The sequence below is a fragment of the Panthera tigris genome, chromosome D3 (genome assembly GCF_018350195.1).
Source record: "Panthera tigris isolate Pti1 chromosome D3, P.tigris_Pti1_mat1.1, whole genome shotgun sequence".
NCBI classification, from domain to species: Eukaryota; Metazoa; Chordata; class Mammalia; order Carnivora; family Felidae; genus Panthera; species Panthera tigris.
In genome coordinates this window covers 40403013-40413602 of record NC_056671.1, presented here as the reverse complement: position 1 = coordinate 40413602, position 10590 = coordinate 40403013, and the positions used below count along the sequence as shown (strand labels likewise).

Genomic DNA, 10590 nt, shown 5'->3' with positions numbered 1-10590 from the left:
CTGATATTCAGGTTGCTGAGGGGTACGGAAACAATTCTGCATAATTTGCTTAAAAATCCAGGAAACAAAAGCAGCCCAACCTGGTCCAGGCCTATTGTGAATCCTGCATAACCACATTTTTTTCTAGGGACAGCGTTTACGAAGTAAGACTTTCTGAAAGCAAACCAAAATGTCATTAGGTTCCTCTTAAAATTAAAACTCCTTCCCCTGGTGAGGATTCATTCACCTGTCTCTTGATCGAAAGGTCATTATTACCATTTGACACAAAGCCTTTGGGGCAAAATCAGCTCACAGTTCTAGAGTTCTCTGGTACCATTCTCCTCTGCACCTTTAATTTCCCTTCCCACAGTCCTTGTACCAAGAGGATACAAGACAACCTGTTCGCAGATTCAGTCTGAGCATTTTATAAGGATATTCATGTAATCGGTGGTTTTCAACCAGATGGCTCTGACATCTCTAGTTGACCCTGACAATGAAGGGGAGGGCATATGGAAGGTGGGAGGGGTGGAGAAGAACAGAGGACCAGTGAATTCTTTCTCAGACAAGGGGCAAGGGGAGGTGTGGGCCTGAAGTAATTTAAAACACTTACAAAAAACTTCATTAGCTCGTAGAGCAGGCAGGCAACAATGGCAGAGAATATAAGTCTACTGAAGGCAGCGTCATGTGCCTGTTGCCTACTCTGTACTTTTTTTTTTAATTGTTTGTTTATTTTTGAGAGAGAGAGAGCAGGGGAGGGGCAGAGAGAGGGAGACAGAGGATCCAAGAGGGTTCAGCCACTGACAGCAAAGAGCCTAATGTGAGCTCGAACTCAGAAACTGTGAGATCATGACCTGAGCGGAAGTCAGATGCTTAACCAATTGAGCCACTCAGGTGCCCCCGAACTCTTTTATTAAGGTGACCTCTTGATCTAATATTTTTATTTACTTTTTATTGTGAAAAAATATACATAACATAAAATTTACTACTTAAACCATTTTTAAGCGTGTGGTTCAGTGGCATTAAGTACATTCACATTGTTGTACAACCATTACCATCATGCGTCTCCAGAATGTTTTCAGCTTTCTCAGTTGAAACTGTACCCAGTAAACAGCTCCCCTCGGCCCTTTCCTCCCAGCCTATGTCAACCACCATTCTACGTTCTGTCTCTATGGAATTTGACTTCTCTAGCTCTCTCATATAAGTGGAACCATACTGTATTTGTCCTTTTAGGACTGGATTATTTCACCTAGCATGATGCCTTTTTTTACAGTTTAGTTTTGATAGAGAGAGAGGGGGGAAGGGAGGGAGAGAGGGGGAGAGAGAGAATTCCAGGCAGCTGTCAGCATAGAGCCTGAGGTGGGGCTCGAAATCACAAACTGTGAGATCATGACCTGAGCCTAAACCACCATTTGGACGCTAAACTGACTGAGCCACAGGCGCCCCTCATGTAGCAAAATGTCTTTAAGCTTCTTCCATGCTATAACATATGTCAGAATTTCCTTCCTTTTTAAGGCTGAATGATACTCCGTTTTCTGTATATACCACATTTTGTTTATCCATTCATTTGTAGCTGGACACTTGGGTTGCTTCCACCTTTTGGCTATTTTGAATAATGCTTCTTTGGACATGAGTGTACAAATATCTCTTTTTTTCTTTTTCTTTTTTCTTTTTTTTTTCTTTTTAATTTTTAATGTTAATTTATTATTGAGAGACAGAGAGAGACAGCATGAACAGGGGAGGGGCAGAGAGAGGAGGAGACACAGAATCCGAAACAGGCTCCAGGCTCTGAGCTGTCAGCACAGAGCCCGACGCGGGGCTCGAACCCACAAACTACGAGATCATGACCTGAGCCAAAGTCGGATGCTTAACCGACTGAGCCACCCAGGCACCCCCTACAAATATCTCTTTGAGACTGAGTTTTCCATTGTTTTGCGTATAAACCCAGAAGAGAAATTACTGTATCATACAGTAATTCTATTTTTAATTTTTTGAGGATCTACCATACTGTTTTGCATCACAACAAATCCATTGTTTTCCCCTAGAAAATAAAGCTTTAGAAAAAAAGGTGGCTGCACTATTGATCTGTGTTAGTTGTTAGGATGATCAGCATAATCAAATATGGGGTGATTCTGGCCACTCATTTTATGAAGGTAGACCAGTCAAAAAAAAGCTGGCCCATCTCATTGTTTGCTGTCTTCAAGAAATTACTTCTGTTGAAGGTATTTTAGCTGGTCATTTTATAAGATCCTTAACTCTCAAATGGGCCAAAAAAAGAATCACATAGTGTGAAAGTCTGAAAGCCATGGTACAGATGTCTTGTACTGGAGCGGAAGGAAGAACAGTTTTGCTCACGTGATTCTTCCAATAGCCACTTACGTCTTGGCTGCAGCCAGCCTTTTCTGCATTCTTCTTATTCATCCCCCTGAATGTTAAATGTCATCTCCTGAAGCTCAGCTTTCTTTGCAGACGCAGGTGTGTGAATTGGATGCCTCTCCTTGCAACAGTTGACATTGCAAGTCAACTTGCAGTCTGGCTGTTCTACTAACACCAAATCTCAACTATGAGAACCCTGGGCTTCACTCTCCAAGATCATGGATTGCCAGAGGCATTGCATTTTCCAGACTTAAAGAAGTGCCTTATTTTTTTCTCAATCGCGGCAAACTTGCCAGAGACAGAGTCTGTTCCACACACAAAACAGAGTGACCTCTCCTGTGCCTCTGTTTTTACCTACACAAAACCATACCACCAGCATTCCTGATAGAGGGCTTCTGGCTCTGAATCCTGTAAAGTATCCACCTTCTTAAGAAAAATTACTTGGCAGTAGATGAGTAGAAGTTTGCAGTTTAGTCACCCAGAAAGAAATAAAAGTTAAGGAAAATTAAAAAGGTTTGGGATTAAAAGCGGTGCCTTTGAACTCAGGCAGCCCTGTCCCGGCTGCCCTGTTTCTCTCAATTAAGTTCCTTAAGCAAGTGCTTTCTTCCACCCAGAGCTTTCAAAGAATGTTCTGCTCTGCAAAACGTTTCATGTCTTTCAAGTGCAAAGTTCCTTCTGAGTGAAGAGCACAATGAAGTTGTTATGGCTGTTTTCGAATTTTGATAGGAACACAAAAGGCGTCGTTGGGTGAATTTCTGTATTTTTAAAAACACAGTGGCTCACTGGTTTGAGCGGCCAACGCTCTTTCCACTCAGGTCAGGATCTTGCAGTTTGTGGGTCTGAGCCCGAGTTGGGCTCTGCACTGACAGCGTGGAACCTGCTTGGGATTCTCTCTTTTCTCTCTCTGCCCCTCCCCTGCTTGCTCTCTGTCTATCCCTTTCAAAAATAAATAAATAAACATTAAAAAAAAAAAAAGAAGAAGAAGAGATCGGTTGCTGAGAGGTGGTATAAACCCATAAGCTGACCCCAGGGGCTTGCCATTTCCAAACCTACAATGCCAGTCATAAAGCTTCTTAGTACTTCATGCCCTGAAGGCACAATGTGTAATCATGACAACTTCTGTAAAGGACCGGCCAATATTCTGACCTAAGGAGCAGGAAACCATGAAACCAAAGACTGGATCAACCAGTATGGGACACAAAACCCTGTCTGTTTGGGACAGCAAGGGGAAAGTCACTTGGTCACATTCACTCTGCTGTTACTTTGTGCACTTTCTCTGAAACACATTTATACGTGTAATAGGAGGATTTTCTGCTGCCCATCCCCTCCCGGTGACTTTTCTGCACATGGAAATCAACACAAAGATGGCACATGATGGGACTGCATTTAAATAAAGTTAAGTCATGAGCAAAACAAACAAACAAACAAACCAAAACAAAACCTAAGCACAGTCAGTGTCTTTAGGACTTGCAAGGTGTTCAACTGTGTGAGACCCAAGCCATAAACTTATCTGGAGGAGACGAACTCAGTCATTCTGTTACCGAATCCTCTAGCCTCTGGTTATCTTCTTCATCCCTCTCATTCACATAATGGTTGCTTTCCAGGGCTAACTCTAGTTTCAAAGGGAGAAACACTAGTTCTGTGCTGTTTGTTCTTTCTTTGTGGGAGGCTTTAGACATTCTTCACTAAGCCTGCTGTCAAGGCTGAATAGATGTGGGATCTGAAAATGCTACTCTTCAAAAGTGCAACCATCTGGGTATTTTATGAAATGGCACCCTTTAACTGATGTAAAAACCCAAGACGTCTCCTTATATAAAAGATAGATCAAAAGAAAGGTGTGGGGGTGAGAGGAGATTGAGATCAAGAATTAAAACCTGCTAAAAAAGAGATTCTCTCTCATCAGATCAGCTTCCCAGTTAGAACAGCTCATGGAGGAACCTAGGCAGAATACAACCCTGTCGCGGATTCAGTGGGAAGGGACCCTCCTGCTCCCCGTTTGAGATGGTCAGCACTGTCTTATTGACAGATTTTAAAGCTACCTCAAGGGGCACCTGGATAGGCTCAGTTGGTTAAGCATCTGACTTTGGCTCAGATCATGATCTCATGGTTCAAGAGTTCAAGCCCTGTATCAGACTCTGTGCTGACAGCTCGGAGCCTGGAGCCTGCTTTGGATTCTGTGCCTCCCTCTCACTCTGCCCCTCCCCTGCTCTGTCTCTCTCTCAAAGATAAATAAGCATTAATAAAAAAATAAATATCTTTAAAAATTCATTAAAAAAATAAAACTACCTCAAAACAAGCATCCATTCATTATTCAAAATCCATTATGTCCATTCTTTTATCTGAAGATCTCTTTCAGCAAAGGAAAACAGAGTAAGTTTTCTACGTAAAAACTCCCTCTTTTGTAATGCGTTTATCAATTAAAGAAAGGGAAGAAACGGACAGTATTGACAGTGGGCTTGTGATCATCAGCTAGCTTCTGAGAGGGCCTGGCATGTTGCCAGCCCCCTTTCAGTACCAGCTGGGCAGGTGCTAGTATCCTTGATGGGCTGTCACTATAGGAACCTTGGTTAGGAGTCTCAACAAAACATCCTCGAACTGACTGCGCCCCAGTAACCAGAGCAGTAGGTCACTCCTTGACTGTTGACCCCAGGTAACTAACAAAAGCCTGAGAGGTCTCACTCATTATTCGTCTTACTGTCTTATTTTGGTGTCAAACGGAGGCCATAGGCTTGTGAGTTGGAGGATCATTTTTCTTTTGCAAACTACATTATCTGTAAAAACATGTGAAAAGGAAGAAAGAAAAACAAAGAGAGGGAGAGAGAGAAGACAGAAAGAAGAAGGGAAGGAAGGGAGGAAGGTAAGAGGGAGGGAAAAAGATGGAGGTGGGGGAGAGAGAAGAAAAAAGGAAGGAAGGAAGGAAGGAATGGAGGAGAAAATGTATGAGGCTTATCAGGAATTATGCCAAGAGTCAGGCTTTTAAAATTTGAAATGCATGAATGCCACACCTTTCAAACTCCAGTGTATTGTAAGTGCTATTTGGCTAAGTCATGGTATTGTTAACTTGGCAAGGAAAAGAAGTGATTTGCCAAATGTAATATCAAGGGTGGGTCCTAGGCTATGTAGTACTCCAAAGAAGCTGTGAACAGTGGGAATTGGTCCAAGCTTCCAGGTTGGCAAAGGAGGGCTGTCTTTGACCGCCAACAGTCTAAGTTTGTGGTCCCGAACTGGCTGTCAGAAGATGTCTCAATGTTGGCTTCTTGTTTTAACATCTTGCTTAGTTGAGGGGCACCTGGGTGGCTCAGTTGTTAAAGCATCTGACTTCAGCTCAGGTCATGATCTCATGGTTTGTGAGTTGAGTTCTGCCTTGGGCTCTATGCTGATAGTTCGGAGCCTGCTTGGGATTCTCTCTCTTTCCCTCTCTCTCTGTCCCTCCTGTAATCATGCGCACTCTCTCTCTCAAGATAATTAAATAAACTATAAAAAAAAATCCTGCTTAGTTGAAAAGTCACAACTCACTACAAACCCCACTGTTTATGTATTTAAGTCATTTACAGTCAAAAGGATCTTTTATAGTCGTTGACTTTATGCTCAAAGAGAAAACAAGACTACCTTTGCACATGCTTGTTACATCCAGTTATGAAGCCATGAGCTTTAAAGTGTGAAGCAAGGAAAATTTTTAAAACTTAGAATATTTTGGAAATAGAGGTAATTTTGGTGAAAAAACAAGACTCGAATTATTCCTATTCACAGAGACATTTGTTTCTAGAAATGGGGAGCAGCTTTCATAATAGCTTGAAGGCAATTTCCTTCAACGCCTATGACCCTATCTGTGCATTCACCGACCTGCCGAAATGGCAGGTGTCATTCACGACCACATTTTGATGCATTTTTTCCCCTTAGCATTAAATGTGTCCCCGGGGGTCTGAGTATTATTTCATAATGTACAAAAGGTATACTAGGAGAGAAGGAGATGGCTCCACCAAATGGAGATAAGAAAGACAAGAGACTTTATGCAAATCATCCAAGTATCCATCTGCTCCCATTCCCATACCATAAATGAAGTATAAATGGAAAGCTCTTGGCTTTCCCTTTGCACACATGCACCTCCAAACACACAGATCCTGCTCAAGACAATCACTGTTACCCAACTTCACCGATTTAATAAAGGAATGGCAGGCAGCCATGGAGAGTTGATGAGGGAAGGAAAGAGGTCACAAAGTGATTTCCTACCCACTTATTCTAGGAAAAGCTTTCTCCTTTAATCCCCTGGATACTGAAGACAAATAGCCCTTGCAGTAACACTGACTCTCACTTGGATGATTTCTAGATACAGATCCCAGCCAGTTAAGAAGCAGTTTACAAAGACACAGATAAAGATATTAAGGGGCACCTGGTTGGCTCAGTCAGTGAAGCACGTGACTCTTGATCTTGGGGTTGTAAGTTCGAACCCCACATTCGGCATGGAGGTTACTTAAAAATAAAATCTTAAAATAATTTAAATATATACACACCGGAAAAATAACAGTTTGGAATTTTCTTTCCAGAAAAGTGCTGTGAGACCAGGAGCTTCTCTCTGTGCACTAAAGACAGATGTCAATTTGTCAATTTGACACTGTTAATAAATAAGAGTATATAATATCAAAGCCTCTACCGCTCCTTAACATTTTCAGTTTTAGAGACCAAAGATGATCACTTTATAATTGTTCCAAGATATATCATAAATAGTTACCCCCATAAAAGGTAGCTGGGTTGCAACAGGGGCAGGTAGCCAGAACCTGTATCACACACTTACCCACACTTCTCTTATTTCTGAACTAGAGATTATGACGGCAACACAGCTACCTGGGAAATATGACGATAAGCAGGAAGGCAAGATCTAGGAGATTAAACCTAGACCTCAACAAAGAGTCTCCGTCTATGTATGATGCTACTCTAAATTTGAGGAAACACTGCTGGAATGTTGAATCAGAGAACTTACACATAAAAAGAGGTTATTGATGTTAATTATATTCAACTCCCACAGTTTATTTATTTAATTTTTTAAATGTTTCTTTATTTTTGAGAGAGAGAGAGAGCACAAGCGGGGGAGGGACAGAGACAGAAAGGGAGACACAGACTCTGAAGCAAGCTCCAGGCTCTGAGCTGTCACCACAGAGCCCAGCGTGGAGCTTAAACCCACAAATTGTGAGATCATGACCTGAGCTGAAGTCAGACGCTCAATCCACTGAGCCACCCAGGCGCTCCCTCCAACACCCACATTTTAAAGACAGATAGGTAGTTACTTTCAGACTGGATCTCTTGACTAGAATATTTTTCCCCCAGAGCTTCAGTACATTCCCATACATTCTAGGACCTTTCAAGCCACAGAGTAGTGCTCAATAACAGGGCTTACCCCACTTTAGGCTAAATAAAACATATATGGACGATTTCTGCTTTTGGCCAAGGTGGGGTAAGAATGACTGAATTTATTCTTCTATCTGAAACAACTAAAAAAAAAAAAAAGGAAAAATATATGAAACAAGTGTTTTCAAGATATTTGATGTCAGACAATGAAGAGCAGTGATCATGAGATGTGGGAAACAAACAAGTTCAGTGATTACCTGTGTTGACTGATCAGAGAAAATGTTCAGGCCGCAGCACAGGGAGGGGTCTCTGTGTGGTGCTAGCAGTCTCCCTGACTTGATGAGACATAGCTGGGAGTCCCAGGAGGGGACTTGCAGTGGGAGTTTGCAAGGCAGAGTGTGGCAGAAGAGAGAACTGCACAGAGAGAACCCAGAGATTCTCGCAAGGTCTCAGTAGAGTATTTATCCACAGTGAATGCATGGGGTAAGAAACCTACCCATAGCTGGAGTATATTTGTCCCTCTTTGGAAAAAAAAACCAAAAAACAACAAAAAAAAAACCACACAAAAAAACACAAAAAAATGCATCTTTTAATTAATTAATTTACTTTTTAAATTTTTAGAAAATTTTTATTTATTTTTGAGAGAGAGAGAGGCAGAGTGTGAGTGGGGGAAGGGCAGAGAGAGAGGGAGACACAGACTCTGAAGCAGGCTCCAGGCTCTGAGCTGTCAGCACAGAGCCTGGTACGGGGCTCGAACTCATGAATCATGAGATAATGACCTGAGCTGAAGTCAGATGCTTAACTGACTGAGCCACCCAGGCGCCCTCAAAAAGCATCTTTTTAAAATGACAAAATAATGACTCTTGATTTACAAAAGCTGTAAGCTGTCATCATGAGCACACATGCACTATAAGACAGGTTAAAAGAAGTCTTTTAAGGGTAAGGAAAATGATGCTAGATGGAAATTTGGATCTACACAAAGGAATGAAGAACACTGGAAATCATAACTTTGTGAACAAATAGGATTTTTTCCCCTTTTATTTAAATTGTGTTAAAGATAACTGTTTAAAGCAAAAATAATAATATATTATGGATTTTTAATACATGTAGAAGTAAAATGTTTGATAACGATAGCACTAATGTGGGTAGTAGAGGAATGGAAACATTATTTTAAGATTCTTATATACAAAATGATCTAATTTCCATTGAAGGTATATTGTAATAAATTAAAGATATACATGATAATCTCTATAGCGACCACTAAAAAATACAATAGAAAGTTATAGCTAATAAGAAAACAAAGGGAATAAAATGGAATCATAAAAAGACAATGCAAAGGAAAGCAGAAAAAAATGGAATATAGGACAAAGAAGAGATAATAAATAACAAATACAAGCTGACAGAATTAAACCCAAACACATCAACAATTACATTAAATTTAAGTGGTCCAAGTATTCCAATGAAAAGGAAGAGGTTGTGAGATTTGATTAAAAAGCAAAACCTAACTATATGCTGCCCATAAAAACCACTTTTTAAAAGAAGTTTATTTATTTATTTTTTAAAAAGAGAGTACAAGTGAAGGAAGGGTGGAGAGAGAAGGAAGGAGAATTGCAAGCAGGTTCCACACTCCAGTGCAGAGCCTGATGTGGGGCTTAAACTCATGAATGGTAAGACCATGACCTGAGCAGAAATCAAGAGTTGGACACTTAACTGACTGAGTCACCCACGTGCCATTAAAAATTTCTTTAAAAAAAGATTTACTTATTTTTGAGAGAGAGAGAGAGGGAGAGAGTGAGCAGTGGAGGGGCAGAAAGAGAGGGAGAACGAATCTCAAGCAGGCTTTGCACTATCAGCATAGAGCCCAACATGGGGCTCAAACTCACGAATGGTGAGATCATGACCTGAGCCGAAATCAAGAATTGGACGCTTAATTGACTGAGTCACCCAGGTGCCCCCCAAACCACTTTAATTATAAAGACATGAATAATTTAAAAGTGAAAGAATGAAAATGATACATCATGCTAACACTAATGAAAAGAAAATTCTCGGTAGAGCATGTGACTCTTGATCTTGGGGTCATGAGTTTGAATCCCATGTTGGGTGTAGAGCTTAAGAAAAAAAAGAAAGAGAGAAAAAAAGAAAGTTCAATTGCTATCTTAATATCAGACAAGGTAGATTTCATAACAAAAAAATATTGCCAGGGAGAAAGAGGGATGTTTCCTAATGATAAAGGAGCCAATTCATCAAGAAGATATAATAATCTTAAATGTTTATGTACCTAAGAAGAGATCTTCAAAATACATGAAGCGAAAATTGATAGAACAATAAGGAGAAATAGATAAATTCACAATTATAGTCAGAGGTTTCAACATTTCTTTCTCAATAATTGATAGAATGTATAGACAGAAAATCAGAAATTTATAGAGAAATTTAAAAAACTAACCTGACCTAATTGGCATTTACAGAATACTCCACTTAAAAATAGCATAATAACGTTTTATTTCAAGTACACACAGATTATTTAGCAAGATAGACAGTATTTTGGGCCACAACACAAATCTCAATGAATTTTAAAGGATTCAAGACATAAAGTATAGAGTCTGGTCACAATAGAATTAAATAGAAATCAATAACTAAATGATATTTACCAAGTCTCAAAATATTTGTGAGCTAGATAACACAAAGACTATGAACACAAATAAGGAGATTAGGAAACATTTTGAACTGAATGAAAATGAAAATACAATAATCAGAATTTGTGGGATGTAGTTAAAACAGTACTTAAGGGGACATTTATAGCATTGACATCAATAATACAAAAAAATAAAGGTCTCAATTCAATGTTCATCTGCTACTTTAAGAAATTAAAAAATAGAAGAGCAAATGGATTCTATG

The 10590-nt window shown here is 40.0% G+C and overlaps 1 protein-coding gene across 1 annotated transcript in view; it reads right to left on the bottom strand.

The window, feature by feature from the left end:
• The window catches only part of DLGAP1 (DLG associated protein 1), an 888408-nt gene that overhangs the window by 26227 nt on the left and 851591 nt on the right, over positions 1 to 10590 (bottom strand). The gene's annotated exons all lie outside the window — the stretch shown is intronic.